At 42.1% G+C, this 25,925-nt stretch overlaps 1 protein-coding gene across 8 annotated transcripts in view; it reads left to right on the forward strand.

Moving 5' to 3' along the window:
- gpsm1b (G protein signaling modulator 1b) overlaps positions 1-25,925 on the forward strand; it is a 222,873-nt gene that overhangs the window by 196,392 nt on the left and 556 nt on the right. The gene's annotated exons all lie outside the window — the stretch shown is intronic.

The following is a 25,925-nucleotide window of genomic DNA, read 5'->3' on the forward strand; positions in this document are numbered from 1 at the left end:
TAATTGGCTAGTTTAAGATGGACTGCAGAAATTCACCAAAGATCCTCAGAGAGCACCTTCCAAACCCAGGATCACTTTCATCGAGAAGGGCAAGGGCAGCAGATACATGGGAACACCACCACCTTCAAATTCCCCTCCAAGCCACTCATCATTCTGACCTGGAAATATATTGCCATTCCTTCACTGCTGCTGGGCCAAAATCCTCAAATTCACTTCCTAACGGCATTGTGGCTCTGCCTGTAGCACACAGACTGCCTATTGCACATAGCATATGACAGTTCAGGAAGTCAGCTCACCACTACCTTCTGAAGGGCAACTATAGATGGGCAGTAGAATGCTAGCACAGCCAGCAGTGCTCATGTTCCACAAGTGAATAAAAAAAATCTGATGATCCAGCACAATTGCAATAGACTGAATAGCTACCTTGCATGCTTTGCAATTCTAGAACAGTCCTGTTACACCTCAGGGCTTAAAGTAGGTAGGGCCTCATAATTACCCATCTGATTTACAAATGGTACCTTTAGAAATGCAACAATTCCTCAGAACATGTACGAAGTAGCAGCCCAATGAATGACCTTCGGTGCTAAGTGGCTTTTGTGAAGCTAAAAGTTGCAGCATTTCACATTTCTAAGATTTGTAGCATCTTGAATCCTGCATGAATTCAGGGCAGCTTAAGTAAAAGAACAAACAAAAGAAATTCCACAAACTGCACTGCTTTCTGAAATAATGTCTGATGCATAGGTTCATACGAGTATCGTTTCTTTATTGGTCAATCCTTGAGGCCAATGACAGCTGCAGGGTTGCAACAAGCAGAAAGTCAAATCTACATGAAAAATATTTGCTGCCCTAAACTTCTAACTGGCCAGTACAATATAATGTAAAATATACTATACATTTATTTTTTTAGATTTGGATTTCAAAACAGAGACTGATGGATATGGATTAATTCTATGAAATTTGTTTTAAGCAGATCAGAAAGTCATTTGGACAGCAATCTAAGTGCATAAGTTTCAAGAAGCCATGATTGCAGTCAAGTGCATAGGAGAAACCCCTGTAGTGTTAATGGCGAAGGTATTTATTCTTTTGACTCTAAAAAAGAGTAAACAGAACAAAACCTTCAGTTTTGTTTTGACTTCAGTTTAGAAGAAAACAAGAGTTTAGCTCAGAAGAGAAAAGGTTTTCTCTTCACAGGAGGTTTTTCCATTCTGGGAAGCCTGACCCTTCAGCAGAGTGAGGTCTAGTCTGTGAAGCTCCCAAGCCAGGAGAATTTGGGTTGTAAGCTGAGCTGGTAGATTTGTGCTGAGATTTTCTGTTACCATGCGAGGTAATATCATCAGTGAGCCTTCAGTGAAGTGCTGGTGTTCTGTCCCACTTGCTGCTTATGTGCCTTGGTCTGTTGTGGTGGATGATATCATTTCCGGTTCTGTTTCTGAGAGATTGGTAAATGGGATCCAAATCGATATGTTTGTTAATAGAGTTCCAGTTTGAATGGCAGGTCTCTAGGAATTCCTGTGTGTCTTTGTTTAGCCTGTCCGAGGATGGATTTATTGTCCCAGTCGAAGTGGTGTCCTTCCTCATCTGTGTATGTGGATACAAGTGATAATTGGTCATGGTTTTTGGTGGCTAGTTGATGCTTATTTATCCTGGTGGCTAGTTTCCTGCTTGTTTGTCCAATGTAATATTTGTTGCAGTCCTTGCAGGGTATTTTGTATGCAGCATTTGTTCTGCTAGTTGTTGGCATGGGGTCCTTTAAATTCATCAGGAGCTGTTTCAGTGTGATGGTAGGTTTGTGGGCTACCATGGTTCCTGGGGGCCGGAGGATTCTGGCATTCACCTCCAAGATGTCTTTGATGTATGGTAGGCTGACTAGAATCTCTGCGCGTATTGTGGCTTCTTGTTTAAGTCTGTTGTGCAGGAATTGGCGAACTGCACTTATCAGATACTCATTATTCCTGAATATATTGTATAGGTGTTTTTCCTCGGCTTCTCATAGTTCATGGGTGCTGCAGTGTGTTGTGACTCATTTAAATAATGCCCTGATGCACTGAGTGTTGGGATGATTACTCCTGTAGTTGAGTATCTGGTCAATTGAGTGTCAGGAGAGTTTGGGCCAGAAATTTCCAAGATATTGGCTCCAAAAGAAAAAACGTGGCCACCAGGATTGTGAAAAGCTCATGCCATCAGACTCTGAAAGGAATGATGAAACTATCTCTACAGTTCCAGAAAAAAGAAATTGAAAAGCCTCAGTTGGTTAAAAGTTTAAAACACTGATAAAACATAATGTTTCTCTGGAATTGAATCCCTTTAACTGATAGTGTTGGCAAGTAGCTTGAAACTTTGTTGCTCTTTGTGTTATGATTTTACTTAGCTTTTTCTTTTTTGTGCAACAAATTTGTGCTCTTTTGCTAAAGAAAATCAACAGCACCGTGTGAATATGTTTATTACACCACATGATCCAACTGCAAAATAAAATTCTACCTGATCTTTCAAGACGGGTTTCATTCTGAGATCTGACTTTTCCAGTATTACCATCAGCTGGAATAATAAGAATATCTTCAATGATTGGAAGGCATAGAAATGAGGGCTGTGGGTGTTTTGGAATTACAATCATAGACTGTTTAAACTGTGCAACAGATCAAAGTTGAAAGCCTCCTGTACCATCAGCAAGCGTGAGCTCAAGTGCGTGTTGATATTTCCAAAAATGAGACTGAAAGATGTATCGTCTCTCATTCCCCTCCATGAGGTGGGATTTGGACCCCAGGAAATTTATTATGGAAGCTAGTTAAGATACTCCTCTCTCTTATTTTGCGAAAGCTAATTATAAAAATATTGATTTGCTCTGACCCTCAGAATATGACTGGAAATTCAACAGAGTGCAGAATAAATTCAAGCTAAAAAAGGTCATTTTACTATTGAAATGGAGTAATTTCACACTAAGAATGAAAAATCTGTGCAGTTGATCTTGGGAGTGAGTGGTGGCAGTAAGGATCCAGGAGCCATTTTTAAAAAAAGCAATTCCGTGCTCTGGATGGATGGTTGAATTAATATCACTTGAATCCTCCTCTTCATTGACAACAATTCCAAAAAAAATTTCAAATCTCTTCAAATTTTGGCAGTGTTACCAGGCTGTTTTGATAACGTTTCCAATGTAAATGAGCTACTTTGTCGTCACTTGGACTCATTAATCTGCATTATATGAGGATGTTGCATTTTACAATGCTTTTTTAAAAGATTTCTATCATGGAACGTAGGCAAAGCCAGTATTTACTGCCCATCCCTAATTGCCCTTGAATTGAGTAGCTTCCTGCACCATTTCAGAGAGCAGTCACAGTGCTGTGGGCCTGGAGTTACACGTCGGCCAGACCCAGGTAATGGCGGCAGATTTCCTTCTCTAAAGGGAATTAGTGAACCAATTAGGTTTCTGCTGATACTTTCACTGTCACCATCACTGAGATTTATTGATTGAGTCTGAACTCCCCCAGCAACTGAGGTGAGATTTCAGCCCATGTGACATTAGACTGGACATCTGAATTGCCAGGCTAGTAGCATTGCCCCCTTCCTAAATTGTTACGCAAGACGTTCATGAAATTCTGTTTTGTGTAGTGAGGAATATTTAATTTTATTTCCCAACGGGTCTACATTTAGCTTATTCCCTTTCTCAGGGTAAGTAGAAAAGTTGGATGCACATCACAAGACTTTGTGCACAGATTATGGGAGCAATGCAATTTGATGGGTCACACAACCTGTTCAATATTTTCTCCTCTTTTAAAGAATGACAAATGGTGATAGTGAAGTCTTGGTTCTCACTTATAAAGCAGTAAGCTTAATGTCTGTCAGAGGAAAGATGTCAGAAATTATTATTAACGATGAGAGTAGGACAGTTCACATTGTTCAAGGTGGTCAGAGTCAATGTGATTTTTTGCAAAAGGAAGGTTGTTGTTATCCAACAGAGTGGAGATATTTGAAGAAGCAATATTGCTGTGGATTGATGTACTGTATTTTTTTTATTTTCAGAAGGCACTGTATAAGGTGCCAAACCAAAGGTTATTGTGGAAAATAAGGGCTTATTGTGTAGGAAGCAACATATTGGCATGCATAAGTGATTGGCTGGCTAATAGGAAATAGAAGATATAAATGGGTAATTTTCTGGTTGGCAAGATATAATGAGTGTTGTGCCACAGGACTCTAGATTGGGGTCACAATGTTTTGCAATTCATATTGAATGAAGGGACAGAAGGTATGGTTGCTAAATTTGCTGATCACAATTTGTTTTCTTACCTTTTTTGTGTCAAAAGCACATCAGGTACAAAGGGATGTCAATAAGTTACATGAATGGACAAATGGAATATAATATGGGAAATGTGAAATTGTCAATGTTGGCAGCAAGAGAAAAAAAAATGGAAGTCTCTAAATGATGAGTGGTTGCAAATCTCTGAGGTGCAGAGGGATCTGGGTGTTGTACTGCATGAATCGCAATAGGTTAGTATGCAGGTACAGCAAGTGATTGGGAAAGCTAATAGAATGGTATTGTTGTTTGCAAGGGGGTTTCAGGAGGTTATGATTCAGGTGTGCAATACATTCGACCACAACTGGAGTATTGTGTATAGTACGAGAGTCATAGAGTTTGGATAAGTTCTTGAATCGGCAAGATTTGGAGAGAGGCAGGCCAAACGCAGGCAAGTGGGACTAGTTTAGTTTGGGAACATAGTAAAACTTAATTATTTAAGGAAAGATGTATGTATGTCAGAAGCAGTTCAGAGAAAGTCTACCAGACCAATACCTCTAACGGGTGGGTTATCTTATGACAAAATTGCTGATCACAATTTGTTGGGCGGCACGGTGGCACAATGGTTAGCACTGCTGCCTCACAGTGCCAGAGACCCGGGTTCAATTCCCGACTCAGGCGACTGACTGTGTGGAGTTTGCACGTTCTCCCCGTGTCTGCGTGGGTTTCCTCCGGGTGCTCCGGTTTCCTCCCACAGTCCAAAGATGTGCAGGTCAGGTGAATTGGCCATGCTAAATTGCCCGTAGTGTTAGGTAAGGGGTAAATGTAGGGGTATGGGTGGGTTGCGCTTCGGCGGGGCGGTGTGGACTTGTTGGGCCGAAGGGCCTGTTTCCACACTGTAAGTAATCTAATCTAATCTAAAAAAAATATTGAGACAGACTAGGCTTGTATCCACACAAGTTTAGAAGAGTGAGAGGTGATGACAATGTCCTGAGGGATCTTGATAGGGTTCATGTGAAAAGGTTGCTTCCTCTTGTGAGATTCTTCAATAGGGTCCAGTAATTAAAAATAAGTGATTATCCATTTAAGACCAAGACAGGCATTTTTTCTGAGCTTTGAGGGTTTTTGGAACTGTCTGCTTTAAAACGCAATGGAAGCAGGGTCAGCAAATCTTTCTAAGGCAGAGATGAGAAGCAGAAGGGTAAAACGTTATCAGGGGAGAATGTAAAGCAATCAGACATGATCTTGCTGAATGGTGGAGTAGATTCAAGGGGCCAAGGGACTCGTGTCTGCTCCTAATGCACGCTGTAACATAACAGTAATCATAAATACCCTCACTAACAGTGAGAAAGAGATTGCATCCCATCAGAATGGGTTTGAAATATATTTCAAATAGTTATTCTGATGTTAGTATTCTGGGGATATTATTCTCAAAGCTTGTTTATAAATTATTTATAGTGGAGAAACAGTTAAATACTGCTTCTGGCCTTAATGTTGGGAATGGTGACATTGTAAACTTTGCACTGTACTCCTGTGACCTTGGATTGAGTACACGTAACAATAAAACCTAATTCTAATTCGGTTGTCAAGGCCATACCTTCGAGTTTTCCATACTTAATCTTTCCACATCCTACTCTTTCTCCTCTTTTCATTATTTCTTTTCCTTTTTCTTTCTTTCTTTTTCTCTTTTTATCACTCCCTTGTCTCCTCTTCTTCCCACCTCCTGCTCCCACCCTTCTATTCTCTGTACCACCTCTCCCCCCCCCCCCCCCACACCCTCCAAACACTAATCTCTCTCTCTTCGCTCGTGCCCTCTGTCGCTCTCTCTTCCTTTAAGACACTGTTTAAAGCCAAAGTCATTGACCAAGCTTTTAGTCACCTCTTCTATTATGTGGTTCACTGTCAAATGTTGATAATCATTATTTGTGAGACACTTGGGTGTATTTTATTATATTAAAGGTGCTTGTCTAAAAATACTTTGCTGTTAAATGCATCAAAGTTGTGATAGTTTCAGTGAACCTCTCTCACTAACCCTTACTAATTCCTGGTGTGCTCTATTTTGCAACTCATTGTCTGATACTCTGAAATTGTTGTTTTTATATTCTGAATTTCTCTGGCTTTATCACTGGCCTGTCATTCTTGTTTTCTATTTTTGCTCATTTTTGTTGTTCTGTCTGAGAGCTATTTTAAATAATGAGTTCCTTTGTCCTATCTTAATTGCTAAGATATTATCCCTTAACTTGAAAGCAAATTTTGCAAATTGTTGTACTTGCAAATTTTGTTACTCTACAATGCTGGTGGAACATACAACAAGAGTCCCTCTTGAACAGTTAATGTCATTTGCTTCCAGTTCAAGGTACTCCTACCTCATAAAATGCCGCGAAGAGTTATTGAGGGCATCAAATTAGGATTGTGGTTGGCATGGACTGGTTTGACTGAAGGGTCTGTTTCCGTGCTGTATGGCTATATTACTTTATCATTGTTCTTTTTTGGTATCACGGTTAAATTAATGCGATTGGCCTGCATAGACTCAAAGAACTGGAGCCCAATGCAGCTCATAATCTTGGGCCCTAATCAGATCATGTGACACTCTACAGAATTAGTTTAATTTTAGAAGAATTATAGTGAGCAGGGTGAGAGTGGTGGTGGTTGGATCTCATAGAAAGATCTTAAATCTAATAGGAAGGACAGTCCAGAACCAGGGGTCATAGTCTAAGACTATGGGGTAAGCCATGTAGGGCTGAGATGCAGAGAAATGTCTCCCCCCGCCCCCAGAGAGTGTGGAACTCTCTGCCACAGAAAGTAGTTGAGGCCAAAACATTGAATGCTTTCAAGTGTCGATAAATTTCTTAGGGTTAAAGGGATCAACGGGAATGGGAGGAAAGTGGGAATAGGTTTCTCAGTTGGATGATCAATCATGATCATATTAATTTGTAGAGCAGGCTCGAAGGGCTGAGTGGCTTCCTCTGGTTCCTACTTTCTGTGTTTCTATAGTCAGGGCAAATCATATTCTGTAACCAATGTCAGTGTATTTTAGTAGAGGGTCACATCATATTCTGTAACCAATGTCAGTGTATTTTAGTAGAGGGTCACATCATATTCTGTAACCAACGTCAGTGTATTTTAGTATAAGATACAAAAAAGGGGAGAGCTCAGGTCTTTGTTGTTGAAGAGTTTCCTACATGTGTATTATGACAAATAACCTGTAACAATCCCTTAATTTTGTCATAAATCTCAAGTTAATTTTCCTCCAGGGTCCCAAGTCCATTATTATTTGGGATAATAGTTGAAGCAACTGTGTCAAAATAACTTATTATATTCTTTAAAATCTGCAGGCAAATCACTAAATTTAGACTGACAATTCAGCACAGCATAAACAGTGTTGAACTGTTAAAGGAACCATTGCATAGATGAGATGTCTAATTGAAGCCCTGCCAACCTATTGAGATGGAAAGATTCAGTGGCACTGTTGGAAGAGAAGTCGAGAGAATTCTCTTGGTGTCCTGGTCAAAATCTATCCCTCAGTCAATCTGGACAGTGAATAATTAAAGAACTGTGCTTCACATTTGCCATTTATGGGATCTTGCTATGTGAATGTTTCTTCCAGTACACAAGCACACTGGTTATACTTCAGAAACACGTTGTTTGCAGTGAAGTGCGTTGAGGATGTGAAAAGGTGCAATATTAGTGCAATGAGTTTGGAAGACTTCTTAAATAAAATTAAATGAACAACTGCACTTATAAAGCACCTTTAATGTTGCAATACATTCTAAGGTGCTGACATAAGATGCACAGTACAGAAACAGCCCATTGGCCTAACTAGAATTATGCTAATTGTTTTGAAGTGTTAATCTCCTTTATTTATCATGCTGATTGATTGCAGGCAGGAAAGTATAAATCCTTTACAATGCCGTTTGGCTTGCATTTTTGTTTTTTTGCTCTTGGACTGTCTGCTCTAAATGCCTTCCTTAACCAAACAAGAAAGCTAGAGTCAACTGCAGAACCTCAAGTTGGAATCAGAGAATCATAGAATCCCTACAGTGTGGAAACAGACCATTTGGCCCATCAAGTCCATACCAACTCTCCGAAAAGTGTCCCACCCACACTCATTTCCCTACTCTATGACTCTACATTTCCCATGACTAATACACCTAACCTACACATCCCTCAACACGATGGGCACTTTAGGATATCCAATTCAACTAACCTGCAGAGCCTTGAACTGTGCGAGGAAACTGGTGCACTCGGACAGTCACCTGAGGCTGGAATCGAGCCTGGGTCGCTGGCGCTGTGAGGCAACAGTGCGAACCACTGAGCCACCGTTTCAATGTTGAAGCCAAGCAGGGTCAGTTCGTTTAGATTAGATTAGATTACTTACAGTGTGGAAACAGGCCCTTCGGCCCAACAAGTCCACACCGACCCGCCAAAGCGCAACCCATCCAGACCCATTCCCCTACATTTACCTCTTCACCTAACACTACGGGCAATTTAGTATGGCCAATTCACCTAACCTGCACATTTTTGGATTGTGGGAGGAAACCGGAGCACCCGGAGGAAACCCACGCGGACACGGGGAGAATGTGCAAACTCCACACAGAGTCGCCAGAGGCGGGAATTGAACCCGGGTATCTGGCGCTGTGAGACAGCAGTGCTAACCACTGTGCCCCCGTGCCACCCATCATAGTTCTTGCATTTGTTTATTTTCTAGGACTGTCCATTTTCAGTACCTCTCCAGGACAGTATGGTTGAGTTCCAGACTAGTCCATGTTTCATCCCATTTATTTTGGTGTTAATCCAGTTAATATCTGACTGGCAAAGGAAGTAGCAGGAACCCCCGTTAGTCATCAACAAAGTATTTACAATGGTTTTATTTACAGTATTTATTTATAATAAGTAACATTTGTGGCAAAAATGTCAAGTAATGACTGTCTCCAATAAGAGACAACCTAACAATTTCCTCTTGTTCAGTGACTGTCCACCACCAAGAAAACTACTTACGGTCTATCAAGCCAGTCTATCAGAATGTAGGATCTGACTTGTCGAGCATAACCTTGAGCACAGATCATTGCAGAGGTCAAGAGAAGTGCATTTCTAATGCAGCCCAACAGTTTGAGCATCAACTTGCAAATCCTCCCAACACATTAATGATAGGTAGACAAAGTAGGATGAGCCATGTGATGGAAAGAATGCCAGAACCTGAACCATCACAAATGTAGCTACATACTACAGTCAACATATGAAAGAGCACCTTAGACTCTGAACCATGGCACATCAACTTAATGTTCATGTTTACAGTGATAATTGCCCATGGAGGTATGTCACAATGTAACTACATACTCACCTCACGGCAGACGTTGCACAGCGAGGAGGGTAAAAATGAAACTCAGGTTATCGTTTTCAGTATAAATGGGATCTTGAATTTATGAAGGAAATACAACATAAGAATTGAGTGCATGACTGACCCTGTAATAGGGTTTGAATATTGGCCGCCTAACCACTCTGAGGTCCTTAAGCACGCCAATAGGTCTACCCTCACATTGACTTCAGTCACTACCACAGACAGGTCGCTTAACATTCCAGGCTTAAGGGGAAGAAATTAGGGAGAATGTAGGAACTGAATTAAGTTTTGCCTTCCTTAGTCCATGGTGCAATAAGTTTAAATTACCCCTCCTTCCTCCAATACCCCCACTCTGCCCCAAACCAGTAACTTCCTACCTCCTACTAACTAAACCTTCAACCACATCATCTTCACATTGAAAGGAATTTCCCACATGGTCTCCTCTCTAACCTCTACCGTTATGTATCGACAGGAGAGATCAAGTGAATCTTTAGCACAACAGCAGTAGGAGTATACTTAAGAGGGAAACAGAAGGCCAAAAGAGGACTTGAGATAACTTTGGCAAATAGGGTTAAGGAGAATCCAAAGCATTTTTATAAATACATTAAGGACAGAAGGATAACTAGGGAGTGAATAGGGCCCCTCAAAGATCAGTAACGTGGCCTTTGTGTGGAGCCGCAGGAGAGGTGGTGATACTAAATGTTGCATCAGCATTTACTGTGGAGAAGGACATGGAAGATATAGAATGTGGGGAAATAGATGGTGACATCTTGAAAAGCATCCTTATTACAGAAGAGGAAGTGCTGGATGTCTTCAAATGCATAAAGGGGTGGATAAATTCCCAGGACCTGATCAGGTGTACCGTAGAATTCTGTGGGAAGCTAGGAAGTGATTGCTCGGCCCTTTGCTGAGATATTTGTATCATCGATAGTCACAGGTGAGGTGCCAGAAGACTGGAGGTCAGCTAACGTGGTACCATTATTTAAGAAAGGTGGTTAGAACAAGCCAGGGAATGATAGACTGGTGAGCCTGACATCAGTGGTGGGCAAGTTGTTGGAGGGAACCCTGAGGAGCAGGATTTACACATTTTTGGAAAAGCAAGGACTGATTAGGGATAGTCAGCGTGGCTTTGTGCATGGGAAATCATGTCTCACGAACTTGATTGAGACTTTTGAAAAAATAACAAAGAAGATTGATGAGGGCGGAGCGGTGGATGTGATCTATGTGGACTTCAGTAAGGCGTTTGACAAGGTTCCCCATGGGAGACTGGTTTGCAAGGTTAGATCTCATGAATACAGGGAGAACTAGCCATTTGGATACAGAACTGGCTCGAAGGTAGAAGAAAAGGGAGGCGGTGAAGGGTTGTTTTCGGACTGGAGGCCTGTGACCAGTGGAGTGCCACAAGGCTCGGTGCTGAGTCCACTACTTTTCATCATTTATATAAATGATTTGGATGTGAACATTGGAGGTATAGTTAGTAAGTTTGCAGATGACACCAAAATTGGCGGTGTAGTGGGTAGCGAAGAAGATTACCTCAGATTACAATGGGATCTTGATCACATAGTCCAATGGGCTAAGGAGTGGCAGATGGAGTTTAATTTATATAAATGTGAGATGCTGCATTTTGGGAAAGCAAATCTTAGCAGGACTTATACACTTAATGGTAAGGTCCTAGGGAGTGTTGCTGAACAAAGACACCTTGGAGTGCAGGTTTATAGCTCCTTGAAAGTGGAATCACAGGTAGATAGGACAGCAAAGAAGTTGTTTGGTATGCTTTCCTTTATTGGTCAAGAGTATTGAGTACAGGAGTTGGGAGGTCATGTTGAGGCTCTACAGGATGTTGGTTAGGCCACTTTTGGAATATTGCATGCAATTCTGGTCTTCCTATCAGAAGGATGTTGTGAAACTTGAAAGGGTTCAGAAAAGATTTACAAGGATGTTGCCAGGATTGGAGGATTTGAGCTATAAGAAGAGGCTGAACAGGCTGGGGCTGTTTTCCCTACTGCGTTGAAGGTTGAGGGGTGACCTCATAGAGGTTTTTAAAATTATGAGGGGCATGGATAGGATAAATAGACAAGGTCTTTTCCGTGGGTTGGGGGAGTCCAGAACCAGAGGGCATTGGTTTAGGGTGAGGCGGGAAAGATATAAAAGGGACCTAAGGGGCAACCTTTTCACCCAGAGGGTGGTGCGTGTAAGGAATGAGCTGCCAGAGGAAGTGGCGGAGGCTGGTACAATTGCAACATTTAAAAGGCTTCTGGATGGGTATATGAATAGGAAGAGTTTAGATGGATATGGGCCGTGTGCTGGCAAATGGGGCTAGAGTGGATTGGAATATCTGGTTGGCATGAATGAGTTGGACCTCAGAGTCTGTTTCCATGCTGTACATCTCTGTGGCTCTATGACTGTCAAATTTAGCTACTCCAGAACTTTATTTCCAATGTATAATCCCCACAAATCCATGGCCACTGTCTCCACTCAGCTCCAATGGTTGCCCCAACAAATTCTCATCACAGTGCTGCTTTGTTTATCTCTGTTTAGGAAATCATTTCTAGCAATATGACACTGCTCCATTCCTCTCTTTTTAACTGCCCCCCTTAACAACTCCCACTGTGTACCAAACTGATCTTGTGTTTTGCTCTTTTTAAACTCATGTACAATTATTTTGGCTCACTAATGTAATCCCTATGAAATGTTTTTCCAAACTTGTGGTCTCACCCAACACCTTTGATGCCCCCATCTAAATCCCTTGTGTGGGAGAAGAGCACATAAGCCATTGTTAATTATTTTGTGTCGTGCATTTTGTCTTTGCCTACTGTGACTAGGGGGTTAGAAACATTGTCAGCAGTTCTGTTTCTGTGACTCACACTGTCTGTCTCTCTTGTCTCTTCCCCTCACCCCAGATGATCTTTTACATCTTTCATATATGCATGTGTCCTTGTGTCCTGTGTGAGCCGGAGTCCTGAAGAATGCTTTCTTTATTCCTTCGTGGTGAAAGCATTTTTTTTTCTTTTGGACGTTGTCTTAGCCTGGTATGAATGACCAGCGCTGGATGAAGTGAAGCTCTTGTACAGCGGAACACCAGTTTCTGATTCACCATTCCTGACTGAGCTTTAAAATGTAAAAAGTAAATCCCCAAGTCTATGATCAGTTTGCTGTCTACTTTCCTCCTCCCTTCTCCCCCTTTCCTTTGCTCCTATTTAGTGTCCTGCTTTCTGTAGAGCTTCCTGAATTTAGCTATGGCTTCCACGATCATGAGTTGCCTCCCATGACCCGAATAACCATTGTGGTATCATCATCAGCAATCGTCATTTTAATTCCATTAAATATCTGAAGAAAACCAGATGTAAGTGAAATGGCGCTTCAGCTTTTGTCTTCAATATTGCTCATAACTGAGTGAAAAGACTGAATAGGACTTGGCACGGCAGTAGCTGATGTGCTTTGTGGGAAAATAAAACCATATTTGGGGTGTGGTTCCTTTATGAATGATGATCTGATTTAAAACAAAAACTGCAAGGTTCCAGAAAATGATCATGGTAGTCTAGGAGATGGTAGTCTGCAGTCCTCACTTTCTCGATCAGTCTAGGAGATGATCAATCATGGGAGAAGATGATGAGCTAACCAGAAATGTTTCTATGTTTTCTTGTGGTTATTCTGTGTTCAAGGAATTTAATTTGAGAGTTTAGAACAAGCTGAACTGAAGGAACTGTGTCTTTCAATAGATTTCACTTGAAATTTTGGTTGTTTGCAAAAAACAGATAAAACTAATGAAAGGATTCAGTTGACTTGTTAGTATAGTCAAGCTGAAGAGAGACCAAAAGATTATTTTAGGTTTAAAACCTCGTGGTAAAAGAATATTAGAACCTGGAGAATTCTGACTAATATTGTGTACTCGATATATTATATGCTAATATTGTATAGGGTGTCTGCAACTTAAGGACATTTTGAGTTTTGCCAGAAGTAAACAAAAACAGAAGAAATCTCAGCTCATACATGAGTCATTGACATTGTACCCAGACCAAATGGTTAATCTTACAAATTTTTGACAAGTATCCTCCTTTTTTTTTATTATTTATTCACGGGATGAGGGCGTCGCTCATTAAGCCAGCATTTATTGTTCATCTCTAATTGCCCAGAGGGCAGTTTAGAGTTAACTGCATTGCTGTGGGTCTGAAGTCACATGTAGGCCAGACCAGGTAAAGATGGCAATTTCTTTCCCTGAAGGACATTAGTGAACCAGATGGGTTTTTCTGACAATCGGGCAAGGGTTGCATGGTCACCATTAGATTCTTAAATTCGTAGTGGGATTCAAACCTATGTCCCCAGAACATTATCTTGATCTCAGGATTAATAGTCCAGTGATCATACCACTAGGAAATTCCCTCCCCTTGATGATTCAGGATGTAACCATAATGAGGGTGGAAAGAAAGCAGAGTTAAGGCATGCAAATTGAAACAAATAATTGTCAGTAGTCTGAAGTGGTAGTACAGAACTTTTCATTACTGCATAAGCGATTGTGTTTATTCTGTTATTATCTTTAATGTAGTTGATCATTTAAGCAGTTGTGTAACTATTCTTGATGGGTTTTGTTTTTGTCATATAAATTAAACTTTGTGGCTGCATTCTTGTAGTAAATGCCTAGGTTTCTGAATTCTGTTAAGATCCTAAGCTGCATCAAATGTGAAATCAGTGGCTGCAGGTGACTGATTATCTCGGCTCACAGATACAGAATGGCTGCTTGAGTAATGAGCCAGGAGGGTTGCTGTAACCCGCAAGCAGGAACTTCAGGTTATCAGAGAAGGGAACAAAGAACTAATTCTACAGTTTGAAATAGTGGGGGGAAATGTAAGGAGGTGAAATAAGTCTTTTATCTGAGAAGCTCAAAGTTTGCCAGTTTAATCCTGAAGCTGAAGAACAGAGACTGTATTAAGACCTTTTCCGTTAAATGGCTGCTACATTGTACCTGAGCCAATAAACATAGACTGGACCGTACAGCGTTTGATGTCAGTTCTTCTGGTGGTGTTTACGTCTCAGTTGTCCGTTAGCTGATTGCGGGCTCTCTCCAGTTGCCCTGATTTCTCTCAGCCCCTGAAGCCTTTTGAAAAGAGTCTCTGAGAGCCTCCCTCTTATTCACCAGTTGATGGAAGGATGCATCATTGCTGAAGTATAGGTGGGCTCTGGGATGAATTCTGAGGGATGTGTAATGATCTCATAGCTGGAGGGATGCACAGTACAACACTTAGTTGTGTCCATACAACCAAGTCATGTGCCCTGCACAACAAGAAAGGTTTAAATTTGTATAATGCCTTTCATGTCACCAGGATGTCCCCAAGCGCTTTGTCGCCAATGCAGCACTATCGTAGTCACTGTTGCAATGTTGAAAACATGGCAGTAATGCGATAGTGGCCAGATAATCTGTTTCTAATGATGTTGATAGATTGATAAATATTTACCATGACTTTGGAGAGAGCTCACTGCTCTTTTTTGAAAGGTGTTATGGAATCTTTTATATCCACCTGAAAGAGGAGTTGAGGCAAATGGGATGCTGGAAAAACTCAAAAGGTCTGGCAATATCCGCAGAGATAAACCTTTGAACAAATCATAACAGACTTGAAGCATTAACTCAGTTTCTCTCTCCATGGGTGCCATCAGACCTGCTGAGCTTCTCCAGCATTGTGTGTGTCTTTTAGATTTTTGGCATTTACAGTATTTGAGAAGATGGACCTTAGTTGTATTGCCCTCTTGAGAGATTGCATCTCCTGAGTTGCAGCTCCCCTAAGCATAGAAAGGTCAGCCCAGACTGTGCTAAAATTTCAGGAGTGACCCTTGAGTCTTGAACACAGAGGAGAGTTGCCGTCACTGAATTATCCACAGTACAACTACGGTTTTCAGGGGAACAATTAAAGTTGAATCTGCACTATCTTCAAACTATTTCCAATCCATGTTCATTATAATGATGAATCTGTGGGGCAATGATGTTGTTGTTTTACCTTATGGCTAAATTCCTTTGCAGTATGTAATGGAAATGTTGATTTCATTCAAACTTGGAGGTTATTTGGAAAAAGTTATAACGATTGGAAAACTTTCATTTATTGTGCAGAAATTAGTTGCTTGAAATGACAGAAGTTGATAGAATCAATAGCCTCTGGTAGGGAAATCAGAATGGCAGATCCTTTAGGTTTGCCAACCCTTGAGGACTGGGCTGGACTCTCCAGGAACTGGAGATCGATTTCCAGGACAAACCTGAACAAAAATCATAGTGATTTTCAAAAAGCGTTTGATTTATTGTCATCTCTGAACATTTATCTTTACTAGGCATAAAAAATATTAAAAATCAGAAGGAAAGCAGGCTGTTTGATGACATTCGAGCATCATCCCATTGGGTCATGAGTTTGCCTTAGGAAGGCAGTGTACCATGAGGCTGGATAAGTTGGCTCACTAATGGCTGGAGAGCTGGTGGGTGCAAGCCACGGAGCAGCCTCCAGGAATGCACACTTGGAGACACTGGTACAGTATTAACACTGCAGCCAGACCAGTTTGGAGTAAATCCAGTCAGCACTTCCTCTGACAAAGGTTAGTTGGAAATGGGGAAAATTACCACACACGCACACGCACACGCACACGCGCACGCGCACGCGCACACGCACACCCCCAACACACGCGCGCACACCCACGCACACCCCCCCCAAAGCACATGCACCCCACACACACCCACATACCCACAAACGCACTCTCACATCACCCCCATAACACACACCCCTCCCCCCCATTTGTATCCGCTTGCACTCAATTTGAATTTTCAAGACTGCAGTCAGTAGATTTCAGTATGGTAATGGTACAAAGGGAAGCGGAAAGGGTGGTTGCCAGGAGTCCAGTCCCTCCCTCTGCCCCAGATGCTCTGGTTTCAGGTCCTACTGAGGACACAATGGCCACAGTAGGTGTGTTGGGATGTGACCAAACATTATCAGCCTGCAAATCCATCCGTGGGAGGCACTAAGAGTGGGAGAGCCACCTGGTCAGCCAAAAACATACAAAAGGCAAGACACAGTGGTCTCCCTACCCCTCCCCAAACACTCTGAGGTCCTAACGGTGGTGGGGGAGAGGGAGAAAGATACAAGGGGAAATGGCATTGAAAGTACAAATTGGCAATAATCTGACAGTACAAACTCAAGAGGCTGAATGACCTATTGCTGATTCAGTGAGCATTGAACTCATCTAATGACTGAGAAGCTCCCCTCCACCAATCCTCAGAAACCTCACTTTGCTGCTGTACGTGGATTGGGTGAGCTCATCTCAGCTGGGGTATCAATTGCCAAAAAAAAGGGAAGATGGAGAAAAAAATTTAACCTAGGGTTCCTATTCCTCATAGCTTTCCAGAACAGAGTTACTGTGAAGTATGTGTTTGTGCAGAGAGAGGGAGAGAGAAAAGAGGTGGGGGGATATCTATGCAATTGATTGCTGAATTGACGTTACAGTCCTTAGTTTGAATTGAGGCACCATAAACATCCATTGGTGTTGAGATGGCCTTCCCTCCAAGAATATCCCTTTTAGGGGTAGATTCTTTACTCAGCGAGTCGTGAGTTCATGGAATGCCCTGCTAGTAGCAGTGGTGGACTTTCCCTCTTTATTGGCATTTAAACGGGCATTGGATAGGCATATGGAGGATAGTGGGCTAGTGTAGGTTAGGTGGGCTTGGATCGGCGCAACATCGAGGGCCAAAGGGCCTGTACTGCGCTGTATTTTTCTATGTTCCTTTGGAATTCCTTTGGAATTTCAGGAAAAAAACCTTGCACTATTGTAGCTTTTCATCAGGGCACAGGCAAGAATTCCTAATTTCAAAAGAAGCAACGTTATGCTGCATGAGAAAGGGCTGCTGATTGGTTGGTAACTTGACTCTGGCCCAGGTGTTGCCATGGATAATCCATCAGGAAACTAATACTCCTGTGCTTAGTTTTAAATTTAAGGGGTGGCACAGTGGCTCAGTGGTTAGCACTGCTGCCTCACAGCACCAAGGTCCCAGGTTTGATTCCAGCCTCGGGCGATTGTGTGTGGAGTTTGTACAACCCGTGTCTGTGGTTTCCTCCCACAGTCCAAAGATGTGCAAGTTAGGGTGAATTGGCCATGCATAATTGCCCATAGTGTTAGGTGCATTAGTCAGAGGAAAATGGATCTGGGTGGGTTACTCTTAAGAGGATTGGTGTGGACTGGTTGGGCCAAAGGGCCTGTTTCCACACTGTAGGGAATCTAATCAAAAAGTACAATGCCCAGGCATTTAATTTTTACCTGCAGAGAACATTGCTTTAGAATATACACAGCTTCCAACGTATTTGCGCGCATCAGATTGCTACTCAGCTGATAATCTTAAATTTGTTGTTGGTGTAATTCGTTCACCCTCTCTGCACTAGTGATCAAGAAAAGAGGGACTAGCAACAAATTCCAGCTTTTCCCTGCTTCGCCTCTCAACAGAATAGGAGGCGTAGCTTTAAATTGAGGGGTGATAGATCTAGGACAACTGTACTTTCTTCAGAGAGTAGTAGTGGTGTGGAACGCACTGCCTGCAACAGTAGTAGACTCGCCAACTTTAAGGGCATTTAAATGGTTATTGGATAAACATATGGACAAAAATGGAGTTGTGTGGGTTAGACGGGCTTCAGGTTGTTTTCACAGGTCAGCACAACATCGAGGGCTGAAGGGCCTGTACTGTGCTGTAATACCGCAGGTCAGTGACCTGCTGTGCTGTTCCAGCAATAAAGTTTCAACTTTGATCTCCAGCATCTGCAGACCTCACTTTCTCCACTGTGCTGTAATATTCAATGTAGAACGTACACGGAAGTAATTGGAGGCTACCGAATTCACAAGGACACCAAGCAAGTCGTGCACTCAGGGCCATGGATGGTGAAGGCACTCTGCCTGGGCTCAGGCCTGAAAGGGAGAGTGCTCGGCTGTGTTGTCTGTTCAGGAACGCAGCAAAGCCGAGGCAGTTTGCGAGTATCCCTGGCTGTGTTCTGAGTACCTCGGCTGTCGAGGTTTAATTTCAAAGCAAAGCCACATTCATCAAAGTATTTCACACCCAGCTCTTGGAACTCTGTTATCTGGCTGGAGAGGTTTTTATTTGTCTCCTTCGATACCTCATCGAGCACCAGCAATCGAGTTTGGAAAATTGGCAGAAAATAGGCCAGCCTGTTATGAAGAAGCTGCGTCAACCACTGAAACAGAATCTCACTTCAGTCCTGAATGCTGAAATAAAGCCAACTGTGAAATTTGACATTTAGTACCAGCCAAACACACAGTGAGAATAAGTAATCTGGAGTATATACTTCCTCTTCCTTCCCTTAATTGGCTTCTAATAAAATGCCAATGCAAATTGTGACTCTGGTGTTGGACAATGTACACCACAAGCAAATTTGTTTTTCCGTTTCTTGCTACATTCCATCCCCATACGTGGACACAAGCCATCCCTAACTGAGCAGGCAATCTGTATTCGGGCTGTCGTCAACAGGACTCTGTTGAATTGGCTAACTGCAAGAAAGATGCTTTTCTCTTTGATTTCCCTACTTTGGTGTTGGAAATCTGGGCACCTTGCAGATTCTGTAACCTGCTGTCACAGCGGGTGCGTGGGCACGCCGTTGCCTCCTCGTTCAAAAATATCATGTGTTGGAAAAATGCAGCAGGTCTGGCAGCAGCTCCAGAGAGAAAACAGAGTTAACCATTTCGAGTCTCGTAACCCTTCTTGTTTCTGACATCCAGCATCTGTAATGCTTTGTGTTTGTTATTGCCTCCTGGGTCTCTCCTGTAGTGTGCCTCCCTGGGATAATCTGGGTATATCACTATTCCTTTGTGGTCACTGAGTCTGAGAGCTGCCTATCCAGCGAGAATTTGACACCACACAGACTGCAACGGTTCGGAAAGAGCCACTACTGCCTTCCAGAGGGCAGCTGGGAAGAGGCAGTAAACTCTGGCCTTGCCAGTACCACCCTCATCCTAAGAATGAAAAACAAAATGCTCAGGATCTAAAATATGAGGCATGCATGGTTACTTTGGCAGATCCACTATTGATTAGACCGTAAGGCATAGAGCCAGAAGCAGGCCATTCAGCCCATCAAATCTACTGCACCATTCAATAAGATTGTGACTGATCCGATCATCCTCAACTCCACTTTTCTGCCTTTTCCCCATAATCCTTGATTCCCTTCCTCAATAAGGATCATCTTGATGGAATCAACAGGTTGTGCTCTCCGTCTCTGAATCCTCTTTAAGCCTGACAAACCTCCCTGCTCCTCCAGTACTGGCCTGTTGTGCATCACTGATTTTCTATGATGGGCTATTGGTGGCCAGACCTTCAGCGGTGAAGGTCTAAGTTCTAGAATACCCTCTTTCAATCTCTCCAGCCCTCCTGCTCCACTTTAAGTCAGTTGTCCAATCATAGCACTTGCTATCAGAACTGACTTTTTATTGAATACGGGATTAGAATAATTAGGAGCTTACTTTTGACTGGTGCAGATTCAATGGGCTGAAGGCCTTTTAATGTGCTGTAGACCTCTATGATTATGTCCATGACCTACTTCTGGTCAAGCATGTTCTAATATATCCTTATATGTCTCGGTGTTAGGTTCTAAATGTTTCTGTAAGTCATTTTGTGTGTTAAAAGATGCTATGTGAATGCAAGTGTTTTGTTTCTGTAAGTTTTATTTATTTACTGTCTTCAATCTTGGCATTTAGCTAAGCTTTGGCCTGGCTGGGAGTCAGCAGGACCATCACTCCAATCTGACACTGCTTCCAAACAAAGAGTCATTCCACAGAAGCTAATAGTAATTAGGGACAGTAAAAAGGTAAAACCCAACCAGAATGGGAACACTGAACACTTTGAGATGTGATGGCAATTGTATTTGTTAGTGGTGAAAATGTAGAGCCAAGCATTTTCTCCTGTAGCAGAATAGGCAAGACCAAGGCCCAGTCTGTGATGAAAGTTTGATGTGCAGCCACCTCTAAAATAGGTCAGTTACAGAGTTTGCGCTCCCCCAATTCTTAAAATTCTGTGTGGCAGTGGCTAGTCGGTCCTATTCACGTCACACAGTTTACTGCTGAAAGTTGTTGTTGGCCGACTCATTGAAGGGGAAACTGATCCTGAAACAGCTCTTTGTAATCAGAGCTGCTGTAGCTGGAGTCATAAACCTGAGGTGAGCGGCTTCCTCAAGTTTGGAACAGTTTGCTTCTGCCAGGTTCATGCCACGTATTGGTTTTATTGGAGAAGATGGTGGGGGAAGGTAAGACCATTGCAGATAACTGCAGTTTATTTTTAAATGGCAATGCTACTTGATACACAACCTGGCATGTACACCAAGCAGGAACCCTGAATCTGAAACTACAGCCCCCATTTCAACTTACATTTGTATATGGAGTTCTTTCTTTAGAAAAACATGAGCAGTACAATGTGGGAAGGCTCGAGTAAGGGGTGGGAGAATTCAGGGAGCAACATGTTGGTCATTCTTCCTCCTGTTTGAAAAGAAAAATTGATAGGGAATGCAAAACTTTTGCAGATTGCACAAAAAGCTGCTTTGTTCAGGAAAGTCCATTACCTTGTGCAGATAGATTTCCTCGAATCATTTTGGATCCCTTGTAAAGTTGTTTTCTGTTCTGATGTATTTTTGTTTCAAGGTATCCCTGTTATCTTCACTTTGTGAATACTGTTTGTCTGAGTGATGAGATACGAGTGATATTTATATATATTTGCTATTTGTGAGTAAATTGTTAGCCCCATTTTCTGCATTACAAATTACAACACTTCAGAAGCACTTTGAGATATCCTGAGATTGGTTAAGGCACTATATAAATGCAACTTATTTGTTTCTTATAGTCAGTCACCACAAAATGAAAAGATTGTTACTTGACAGAGAGTTGGAGCTGGCAGGGTCAGCAGCAGTCATTAGGGAAGGCATATGGGAATATTAGCCTTTATTTCAAAGGAAATAGCATGTATCAACAAGGAGGTCTTAACAAAATGATATAATGCACTAGTTAGGCCTCACCTGGAATACTGGGAGCAGTTTTGTTCCCCTTACCGAAGATGTGCTGGTACTGAAGGCAGTTCAGTGAAGATTCATTACATTGATCCTGGGTATGGAAGGATCTTTCTTCCAAGAGGTGTTCAGGAGTTTTTGACTGTACTCCGTGGAATTGAGAAGAATGAGAGGTAACCTTATTGACACATAGAGGATTCTTACGGGACTTAACATTCAGCAGATGCAGAGAGGTTGTCTTCCCCTTGTGGGTATGTGTAGGATCAGAGAGCATCATCTCAGAATAAAGGGTCATACATTTAAGACAGTGATGAGGAACAAGGCCTCTCAGCTCAGAGATGGGGGATGCTAACATTGTGCCACAAGAGCCCATCAGTTGCATTTATATAGTGCCTTTCACCAGCTCCAGCGTCCCAAAGGCTTTTTACAGCCCATTCTGTAGTGTTGCATGAGTTACTATTCAATCCCCTGATGATAAAGAGCAAACAGTCCAGGGTGGTGTTGGCTTCTCAACAGCATGCTCATTGAAGCCATTTGCAGGATATTTGATCCAAATGAATCAATTTAGCTTGTCAGAATTGCCAGCTACTGTTTTGGATTTGTTTATCAGATCAGTTAAATTGTACAGTGGCACAGAGGTCCTTTGCCAATTGCAGTCAGGAGCAGAGCAGTCAATATTTGTTGGCAAAATCCTCCATTTTTTTTTTAAAGTCTGACTTTTCAAGACATAAAAGCCAAGATGGTCTGATTCCCAGAGAGTGGGAGGAACATTTCTCAGAGCGAACATCACTCCATCTGAAGCAGATAATCAAAGTCCTGAGCATGCCACTGTTGTAAGTTGGCCTAATAGAGGAGGTAACCAGCCTCCCATAAGATTTCCTGGTGTAATTTCCACCAAGCTGTTTACTATCACCCTCTGAGTTTCTAATTAGTATCTTCTCTTATCTCTAGTAGAGTTATGCAATGCAGACTGCTTCCAGGGTTGTTCACACAATGAATTGATGATCCAAACTGTTTGACAAGGCAGACCAAGATAAGGAGAAGGGATTATAGAATCCCTACAGTATGGAAGCAGTCCAGTTGGCCCATCGAATCCATACCAATCCTCCAAAGAGCATCCCACCCAGACCCACCCCATCTCAGCACTCTGCACTAGGAGCACTCAGCAGCATTTCCCCACCAGGTGGGAATTGGGTTAGTTTTTCTGATGGAGGAAGTCAGTCACTTAAGAATTCACCAACAAACATTCCACCCTCTTTTAAAAATGCGGTGGCCAATTTGTGAATAGCAAGCATCAATGAGATGACCAGATCCTTAGTTATGGAGAGGTCAGCTGAGGGACGGATATTGGCCCAGACACTGAGGAGAAACCCCCTGCTTTACTTCTAAATAATGCAGAAGGAACATTTAAGGCCACATTTGAGGGTAGACAAGGCCTTAATGTAATGCCTGATCAGAAAGATGGCACCTCCAACTGTGCAGCACAATTCTAGTCTTCAGCCCAGATTATGTACCTGAGTCACTGTTTGCAGTTTCAACCTGTATCCTAGACTTGGAGGGAAGAATGGTATCTGCTGAGTTACAGCAGAGAATTTGTATCACCTCCCTCACCTCTCTAAGACCACCAGTGATTAACCCTAGTTACACAGTCATAGAGATGTACAGCACAGAAACGTACCCATCAGTCTTATTCGTTCATGCCCGACCAGACATACTAAATTAATCTCGTACTATTTGCTAGCACTAGGCCCATATTCCTCTAAACCATTCCTATTCATATACCCATCCAGATGCCTGTTAAATCTTTTAATTGTACCAGCGTCCACCGCTTCCTCTGGCAGCACATTCCATATGTGCACCGCACTCTGTGAAAAGTTGTCCCTTAGGTCCCTTTTAAATCTTTCCCCTCTCATCCTAAACCAACACTCTCTAGTTTTGGATTCCGTTACCTTGGGGAAAAAGGCTTTGGCTATTTAACCCTGTCAATGCCCTTCATGATTTTATAAACCTCTATAAGGTCACCCCTCAGCCTCCAATGCTCCAGGGAAAACAGCCCAGCCTGTTTAGCCCCTCCATCTAACTCAAACCCTCCAACCGTGGCAACATCATTGTAAATCTTTTTTGAGCCCTTTCAAGTTTCCCAACATCCTTCCTACAGCAGGGAGAACAGAATTGCACACAATATTTCAAAAGTGGCTTAATCAATGTCCTGTGCAATCGCAACATGACCTCCCAACTCCTATACTCAGTGTTCTGACCAATAAAGGAATATAGCTGGTAGTTTTCATAATTTGACTGGCAATGGCATTTATATGATTTACAATGTTTTAACAATATGATTATAGCAGTGCACTAGGAATATAGCACATCTGGTCTAAGTGGCACATTGAAACCTTTCCTCTTACTGTGTGAGTTGAACTACTTTGGTCTTTCTGGCTGAGCAAGTCAGGCATTCAAAAAGTAGAGAAGTTGCCAAGAAATGTTGACTGATGTACACCAGACTGTTACTGCCAAAGAACCTTTGTGCCACTGCAAAGTTTAATTGAAATGCAATTGAATCCAAAAACAATGCAGGTTGCTAATCCTGTCCAAGCTAACTTCACTCACCTGGAGAAAATATCCTGAGTGGCTTTGTTAAACATGCTACTGAGAACTCAAGCCCATCTTCAAGTGTTAGCTCTTTACCAACATGAGGATTGAATCTAACTCAAATACCATATCACTCAGCAGTCGGAATCTGTTACCAATCTTGGTCATGTCTTGTGCAAGCCCAAATCTTGCAGAGAATTGGGTCCCAATTAAGAGTTGTGTTGTTACTGTTTCTGTTGATACTATTTGTACTGGGTTAAGTAGAACTGTCTGCCATTGTTCTCAGCCGTGACCCAGTTGGTAGAACTCTTGCTTCCGAGTCGGACGGTTATGGGTTTAAGTCTGACTCCAATGACACAAAGCATAAAAAGGTGGCTGACACTGCAAAGCAGTACAATGGATGTGCTACACTCTTGAAAGTGCCATTCTTCAAAAATCAAGCCCTGCCTGCCTCCTCAGGCTGACATTCACGATCTCATGCAATTGTTTTGAACTAGAGCAGAAGGGGTGCTGATTTCTACGTAGCCCTTAACTATTAAATTGTTTCATCATTATCACAAAGCTATTTGAGGTCGCTTGCCATGTTCTTGCATTGTAGGTGATTACACCTCAAAAGAAGTCGATACAGTGTTTTGAGGGAAGTCTGAAATCATGAATACCATTGTAGAAATGTAAGGTGTTATTTTTTGCTGCCATTGGTACTTGAGTAATGCTGTAACTCAAATAGCATTATCCCTGTTTTTCTTTGCTTCAAGCATGTGATGTTGGCATTACTGGCCAAGCCAACACCATCCCTAATTGTGTGCAGCACACAAGCCCACCAGTAAGAAAGCTGTCAGTTATTTCTTTCAAAGATTCAAAATTGGATTATTTTACAGAATTGAGGAGATGTATTGAATGAAGAACAGGAGGGCTGGCATGTGTGGATGCTGCTAAGTGATACTTGGAGGTGGATCTGTGCTCACTGCAGGTGGATGGTGCACTGAGATCCAACCTCTTAAGCAGTTTAGATATTGCAGAAAACCTTGAAATAGTTCAAGAATTGGGAGGAATTTGAAGAGTTGCAAGCCATGTTTGGCAAGAATCACCCAGTTAATTGAACTAAATATGATAGATGCAGATGATTTAAAGAAGTACTGATCTTGGCTTCCTACCAGCAGTAATGTTAATTTTATATTTTCCTCATTATGTGTTCAGGGGTGTTATTGCACATCTCTGGAGCAGGTGGCACTTGAACCCAGGCCTGCTGGCTCAGAGTTAGGGGGACTGTCATCGTGTCACAAACCTCAGCCCTCGCTTTACTTTTATTGTTAGTATCCAGAATTGCTCTTACCTATTATTTTTCATATGTAAACCATTAAATCTCCCATGTTTCCAATTGTTCAAATTACCCATTGATGGCAAGACATCTCGTTTTAGATATTTTCTTATCAACATGTTCAGAGACATTATGACACACACACTGAGCAGATGGGACTTGTACTTGGGCCTCCTAGGTGAAAGGTAGGGACACTGCACTACAAGAATCAAGCCCTTGTTTAATCAAACTTTTTTTGTTTTGTCAGTGGCCTGGCAGCTTCATTGATTCATTTAAATTCATTGCTTCTTGTATGATCGTGATGATGAAGCAACTTGGGACGAGTGCTACCAATTTTCTTTCCTGTCCTAGTCCAGTGGCTTTCTAATTGTTTATGGTAAAGGTTGAACCAGAAGTAAGTCTCAGCAGAACAGAATGTTGGTTAACAGGATCAGGTTTATT

The sequence above is a fragment of the Chiloscyllium plagiosum genome, chromosome 30, assembly GCF_004010195.1.
Source record: "Chiloscyllium plagiosum isolate BGI_BamShark_2017 chromosome 30, ASM401019v2, whole genome shotgun sequence".
Classification (NCBI taxonomy): domain Eukaryota; kingdom Metazoa; phylum Chordata; class Chondrichthyes; order Orectolobiformes; family Hemiscylliidae; genus Chiloscyllium; species Chiloscyllium plagiosum.